The 6855-nt window shown below is 31.5% G+C and overlaps 2 long non-coding RNA genes across 2 annotated transcripts; one reads left to right on the top strand and one right to left on the bottom strand.

Annotated features, from left to right (window-relative positions):
* Positions 1-3741: 3741 nt before the first annotated feature.
* Positions 3742-5170, top strand: LOC140179515 (uncharacterized). The gene is made up of 3 exons (XR_011873004.1): positions 3742-4196; positions 4405-4579; positions 4733-5170. It is a non-coding gene; the product is annotated as an uncharacterized lncRNA (long non-coding RNA).
* Positions 5171-5296: 126 nt separating this feature from the next.
* Positions 5297-6155, bottom strand: LOC112747072 (uncharacterized). The gene is made up of 3 exons (XR_003174751.3): positions 5897-6155; positions 5529-5784; positions 5297-5421 (listed from the first exon to the last, which is right to left on the bottom strand). It is a non-coding gene; the product is annotated as an uncharacterized lncRNA (long non-coding RNA).
* Between the last annotated feature and the right edge of the window lie 700 nt (positions 6156-6855).

Raw genomic sequence — 6855 nt, 5'->3', positions numbered from 1 at the left:
GCCATTTAATTTCCTGCAATTCTCAACTCACTTTCTGCTTAGCTCAACTAGAATGTTCTTCCAATTAAAGTTGCTTGACCAATCAATCCCTGTGGGATTCGACCTCACTCTACTGTATGTTTTTACTTGATGACAATTCGGTATACTTGCCGAAGGAAATTTGTTGAGAGACAAGTTTTCATGCATCAAGTTTATGGCGCCATTGCCGGAGATTGATTTTGTATCAACAATGATTAAATTGGTGGATAACTAGATTGAGAATTTGTTTTTATTTTGTTTGATTTAAGTTCATTTAAATTTGTTTTTATTTTGTTCATGCAATATACAAATATTGTTTTTTCTTGTAATGCACGTTGCTATTAGAGTAGCCATCATCGTCGCTGAGCTATTGCAATGCCATAGGAGCTGTCCGAAGGTTATCGTTCTGTTGCGCTCTTTCTCAACCGTGTTCTTAGTTCATTGATATTATTAATTTTTTAATTTGTTCTGGGTTTTGAGTTTAGGGTTCACTGCTACTATTTTTTATTTTGATTTTAGGGTATTTGCATTCTAAGATTTTGTCGTAGCAGCTGTCACCGAGCAGCCCTCTCCTCGCCAAGCAACAGCATCCCGAACCCTCTCCTGCAACTCAACAATGTCTTCTTTAAAGGCTAGTATATTTATAATTTTTTGAATAAAATTTGTTATTGTTGTTGATATGTTCTTGATCATCTTAATGAGATTGTTTAGAGTCATTATTGTATTGTGTGTTATGAGTTTTTTGAATTGTTGATGCTTTTACATAAAAAAGTTGATGGACTTAATTCTTGTTTTCAGTCAAATTTGTTGTTGTTAATGGCCATAATTTGCAGTTGTTGCTGATTCTAATTTTTTGGTGAGTAGTTGTTGTTGCTGGTTCTAATTCTTTATTTGAGAATAATTTGTTGCTGGTCCTAGTTTTTAGTTACTGCAATGTTGAAATTTGTTGTTGGTTTTAATTCTTTCCTTAACTTTTACCACCAATTCAATGCGATTTGGTTGAGCTTTATTTAGGAGCAAAAATATTCAAGTTTAATTTGCTTATTTTTGTATTTTTTTTTTGTGATTTGCATGTAAATGGATTAAAATTAGTTGAATTAATATGTTGAATTGATTTTAAATTGTTGAATTAGTTGAATTGGTTTTTCTAAATGATAATATTTTTTTAATAGTATAGAAGATGTTAATAATTTTTTAGACTTTATCTTCTTAATTGAACAATCAGTTGAAGAAAAAATGAGATCGCATTTCAATTTGATTTATCGTTGAATGCTCAGCTTATTAATTTTTTAGAGAGCCTTTCATTATCTTTCAATCTGATTTATTGTTGAATGCCAATAATTCTAATACACTTGTGGTTAATTATTAATTGTCTTATTCACATGTTGTGATTCTTGCTAGTTTCATATTTCAAAAGTTGTATTTGATGTCTATAATTATTTATAAACAAATATATGCTGCTTGTTATTCTCAAAAGTATTATTATAAACAGAATATATCTATCTATCTTGATGCTTAACTTCATATATTATATGTTCACATTAGTGATCATCAATGGCATGTTGGAACCTATTCTTGGTTGTATTAGTGCCTGTTCTGGAGACACTATTAATCACTCTTCTTGGTTTGTTCATTATCACTTAACGTTTTAATCTCTTGAGAACATTGATGCAAGAAACTATCTCAACAACGTGAGTCACTTCACCAACTTTTTTATTGGCTTTTTTAATTTTGGTTTTCTTATTTAATTAATTTAGTGCTGTAAAGGTATAATTGAACACTTGAACAGAGACTTACATTTTAAACGTGGGTAAAAGTAATCAAATTTTGGTTTTTTTTTTTTTTTTTGTTAATCTGTGGTTGAAATTTTTATATTAGTAATAGTATTATATTATTGCAGATATTTTATTACATTTTTATTCCGGCATTTATCATTGTCCAATTGTCCAAAACAATAACGTATGATCAATTGGTTGAAATGTAAGTACCTCAATTATATATAATCATAGATAGTGACTATACATATACATTTTATTTTTTATAGTAATTAATATATGTAGAAGTATTTTTAATATTTTTGTGTTTGTGAAATGTGTAAAAATAAATAAATAAATAGGTGGTTTATGTTTGTGAATATCTTCTTAATGTTCGAGGTTGGATTCGTGTTGGGTTGGATACATAACAAATTAGCTGATGAAGATACAAATTTAATGGTCAAATTGAATATCTACTTATAAGGTATGGATTAGTATAAGTTTTTGACTAAATTTATGTGTTTGGAAAGATTTATATGTGTCTGAAAAAGTTTTATGATGTCTAAAATATTGGTGATGATTAAGTTTTCTAAGAGGTGAGAGAAGTAATGATGGACTCCATCTTTTACTTTTATAAATTTATTGTTATAATTTTTTAATTACTTAAATATTTTTTTAAATGAAATGTGAATATTACTAAAATTTTTAATTTTTTTGCTAGTGGGAGGGCGTGATGCAAAAAGGATATTATTTTTTATAAAAATATGAAATGGGATGTGTCTCATATACTTTAGTTATCTAAATGTAATATTTTAATGCTTTCTGTATTTTTTTAAGTGACTTTATCCTATATTCTATGTAACGGATATAATATAATATATTTTGATTTGTGTCGTTTGGACTAAAAACATATATAGCTTATAATCTAAATTTTATGATTTGCATTTCTTGAATTTATCTTTTTTAGACTTATTTTGCGATTATCAAAATTTTGTGATATGATTATACTTTTAAAAAATAAATCTCATAAAATAGAATAAATTATGGTCACAGTTTTAAAATAGCATGACCATAGATTAAGTTATGGTCACGATTTTAAAATAGGGTAACCATGGATAAGTTATGGTCATGCTAAAACCGTGACCATAGATAAGGGATTTTATAAAAGGGTGACAATATAGTAAGTTATGGTCACGATTTTAAAATAGGGTAACCATAGATAAGTTATGGTTACGCTAAAACTGTGACTATAAATCAGGCTATGGTCACAATACAAAACAGGAATAACCATAGAGTAAACTATGGTCACATTTTAAAATAGGGTGAATATAAATAAGCTATAGTCACGGTAAAGCGGTGTTCATTGAGTAAGTTATGGTCACATTTTAAAATAGAGTGAACATAAATAAACTATGGTTACGGTAAAACTGTGACCATAGATTAGGCTATTGCCACAGTATAAAACAGGGGTGACCATAGATAAGCTATGATCACGGTAAGATAAGGCTATGGTCACGGTTTTATAAAAGGGCAACTATAGAGTAAATTATGGTTACGGTTTTAAAGTAGGGTGACCATGGATAAGTTATGGTCACGGTTTGAAACAAGAGTAACCATAGAGTAAATTATGGTCACGGTTTCAAAATAGGACAACCATATATAAGCTATAGTCACAGTAAAATCGTAAATTCGTAACCATAAACAGGGCTATACTCACGGTTTTACAAAAAGGTGAACATAAAGTAAGTTATCACTACTAAAAAAATTAGTTTTAGCGACAAATTTTTAGTGGCCATAATACAATGGCTACTATTAATTTTATTTAAGTTATATTTTAGTGGCAATTATACATTTACCATTATTATTATATTTTATAATGGCAATTATTACTATTGCCACTAAATTATTACTGTCTTTCTATTTTAACTCTAATTTTTTCCCATCAACAACGGCAATTATCATTATTGCCACTAATTTTTTATTTTATTTTTATTTTATCATCTTTCATCAATTGCCATTTGCCAACACATAGTAAAAGACTCTCCCACCCAAATCAGAAACTCACATGTCACAACGGCATAACTTCAAGCATTCCCTTCATCGCCGACTACCGCCACAGACCTTGCCATCACCGACAACCGTCTATCATTCAAACTGCATCGTTGTTCCTATTTTCATCCTCCACCTCTGATCCGTGTTGCTGTCTTCGTTTCTTCGTTCGTCTCAGATCTATGTCGTAACGGTGGAACCGGCATCATTTTCATCTTCAAAAGCATCGTCAATAGCGACAAGGAAGTTCAACCCGGTGGTTGAGGAGGTTCTTGACCAGATGCTCGCTGCAAAATTTCAAGATTGAGCTCTTGTTCTCCAAGCTCCTCCTTCTCTGCATCTCCTCCAATTCTGGCGCTGCATGTTCGCGAAAAGGTTTGGCAGTTCTCTTCTTCTCTTTCTCTTCCAATTTTATTTGTCAGCAATTTTGAGTGTTTTAGCTTTCAAATTTGAAGATGCTACTGCTAATTTTTATTAATACTTGTGTTAATTGTGCAACTGACATAGAATTTTAAATTTGCGGTTGTGAAGAACTCAAAGAAATTGATTTATTTTTGAACATGAGAAATTTTACCAATTGCAGTTTTAACAGAGATGCGTATCAATTCAACACTGGAAATAATAGTAGGGAAATGGGGCGTTTTAGCAGAGGCAGAGATTGTAATATAGAGATGCTCCCAAGATATGTTCTTATTGCAACAAATCAGATAATTTATATTTATGGAGTAACAGAGTTTGTATTTGGTTCTTTCCTGCAGGTGGAAATTCCAAACTTAGAAACTTTGAAGTTCTTTCATGTTACATTATTATAATTTTATTATTTACTCACCAATCATGCATTTTATTTGCTAATGTTCATCATTGTTTACCTGACTCTTATTGAATAATGACTTTTTATTACATCAAAACAGGTTTGTATCGTTCCTGAGTTAGGGGAAATCCAGTTGAGTCAAATGGAGATTTTAAAAGACATATGGCCACATGAAGACAAAGTCAGTGCGGATTCATTTCCAAGTCTCATTTCTGTTGATATTAGACATTGCGATAAGCTTGAAATCATTTTCCCTAATCACACGAAATGCTGGTATTTGCATTTGAAAAGCTTAAATGTTCGTTGGTGCATGTTGGTGGAATTCATTTTTAAAATAAGAGGTTCTTCGCAACAAAATGACACAAATAAATATGCATTATTGGAGGTTATTGATTTATGTTCTTATTCTCCAAAATTCTCTTCTTACTTGCTATTAATAGCTCATATTCATTAGCGACTTGTAGGCAAGTTCAGTATGTTAATTATTTGGTTCTTTCTAGTGTCTTGCATGAGAACTTCCACTTCAACAGATCAGTTGGGAACGGGTCAATCTATGAGAGATGGCGAGACCTTAGTTTCAGTTGATGGAAGCTTTTGAATAAATTTTATTTGTTTATTTACTTTATTTCAAAACTATTTAGATGTACAATTTTTATTTACTTTATAACTAGTGACAACAACATACAAGTGAGTTATTAATTAGTTATTACATATTGCTTGTTCAGCATGCTAAGGTTGTGCAGGCTCCCCAAGAACACACAGTATATGTTGTCCACACCACTAAACAACCTGTCACAATGCAACATAAGTTGAAACAAACATACACATCCTAAATCATTATGTCTTGCCATGAATTTTTTAAAGGTAGTAATTTCTCTTCTTTTTTTGAGACATACCTTTGATGAACGGAGGGCTGGTTTAGAGGGGAATAAGCTAGTAAAGCATGATGTCCAAAGTTCATGCAGAAAGCATTGGAGGAATTGTTGGACATGAAATTGTGAAGGATTTCATGAGAAAGCTTAGGCTTATTGTTTGATGAATTCAAAGAAGCAGGGCTATTAAGCTCCTTTGATGCATTCACCAACTTCTCCTTGAAAATTCCCAACATTTTTTCCCTTTAATTTCTTGAATAAGTGTGTATATAGAAATTAGCTGCAGAGAAATCAAGAAAAAAAAAACCTATGAGACTTAATTAGAACAATAAAAACATACATAATATAATCAAGAAAATGAACAAATGTAAACACTAAAAACTAAAAAGTACCAAAAGCATCAATGCAGATTGGTGTAGATGGAGAATGAGATTGAGATTGTAATAGATAGCCTTGGAAAACGGATAGTGATATGAAGAATAAGTAACAATGGTTAGGTATATATAGATACAAACATGATAATGTAAAGCACTAAATTTACGGGGTTTGAAAGATTGCATCTACGTGGCAGTTATATCCAACCAAATGAACATGAAAAGTGTTATATTATATTTGTTATAGTAGTTATGACCGGCAACTACTCTTATCTTTTTCCATACCAGAATATATAATTAGTAGTATCTTTTATAACAATAATACTTAGGAGATAAAAAAATTCAGCTAAAATAGTTCAGATGTGAGTTATTAGTTATTACAGCTGATGACAAGTCATCTTATCATGTTTTTCTATACTTTTTCATACAAGAAATTAATGATTAGTGCTTAAATATTGCATTCTTTGGTGCTTAAATGGTATATTTCTTTGATCTTTTGATTTGATAAACTTTGTATGAAATAAGAAGAAAAAGAAGCAAAGAAGCACAAAATAAGCTAAAAAGGAGAAAAAAAAGAGCTTTGGGGCACACTTTGAAGTTGGAGCACACTTTGGAGCCTTAGGCCACGCTTTTAAAAGCGTGGCCCATGACCAAATCAAGGAAGCTTCATCAGCACAGCCACCCAGGAGCTCAACGTTTGCGCCAACGTTTGCCTCAAACGTGAGGTCAAACGTTGGCTAAGGAATACCTTGGGAAATGTTGCTCCCCACAACCTGAAGGGGTATACTTCCAACAAGAATAACTTGAGCTACAGAGCTTCAAATGAGGTGATTCAAATAGAAATGGAAAGTAGGAATCAAGAGCTTTCCAAGCATATATGGCACTGCATGGTGGACACTAAAATTGAGGGAGAAAACTGCCCCGAAATGTGCATAAACGAACATGGTGGCAACCTGCAGTGAGGCCAACTGACCTCT

Source organism: Arachis hypogaea, chromosome 15 (assembly GCF_003086295.3).
Source record: "Arachis hypogaea cultivar Tifrunner chromosome 15, arahy.Tifrunner.gnm2.J5K5, whole genome shotgun sequence".
NCBI lineage: Eukaryota > Viridiplantae > Streptophyta > Magnoliopsida > Fabales > Fabaceae > Arachis > Arachis hypogaea.
Note: the sequence above shows the minus strand (reverse complement) of the source record. Positions and strands in the feature narration are given on the sequence as shown.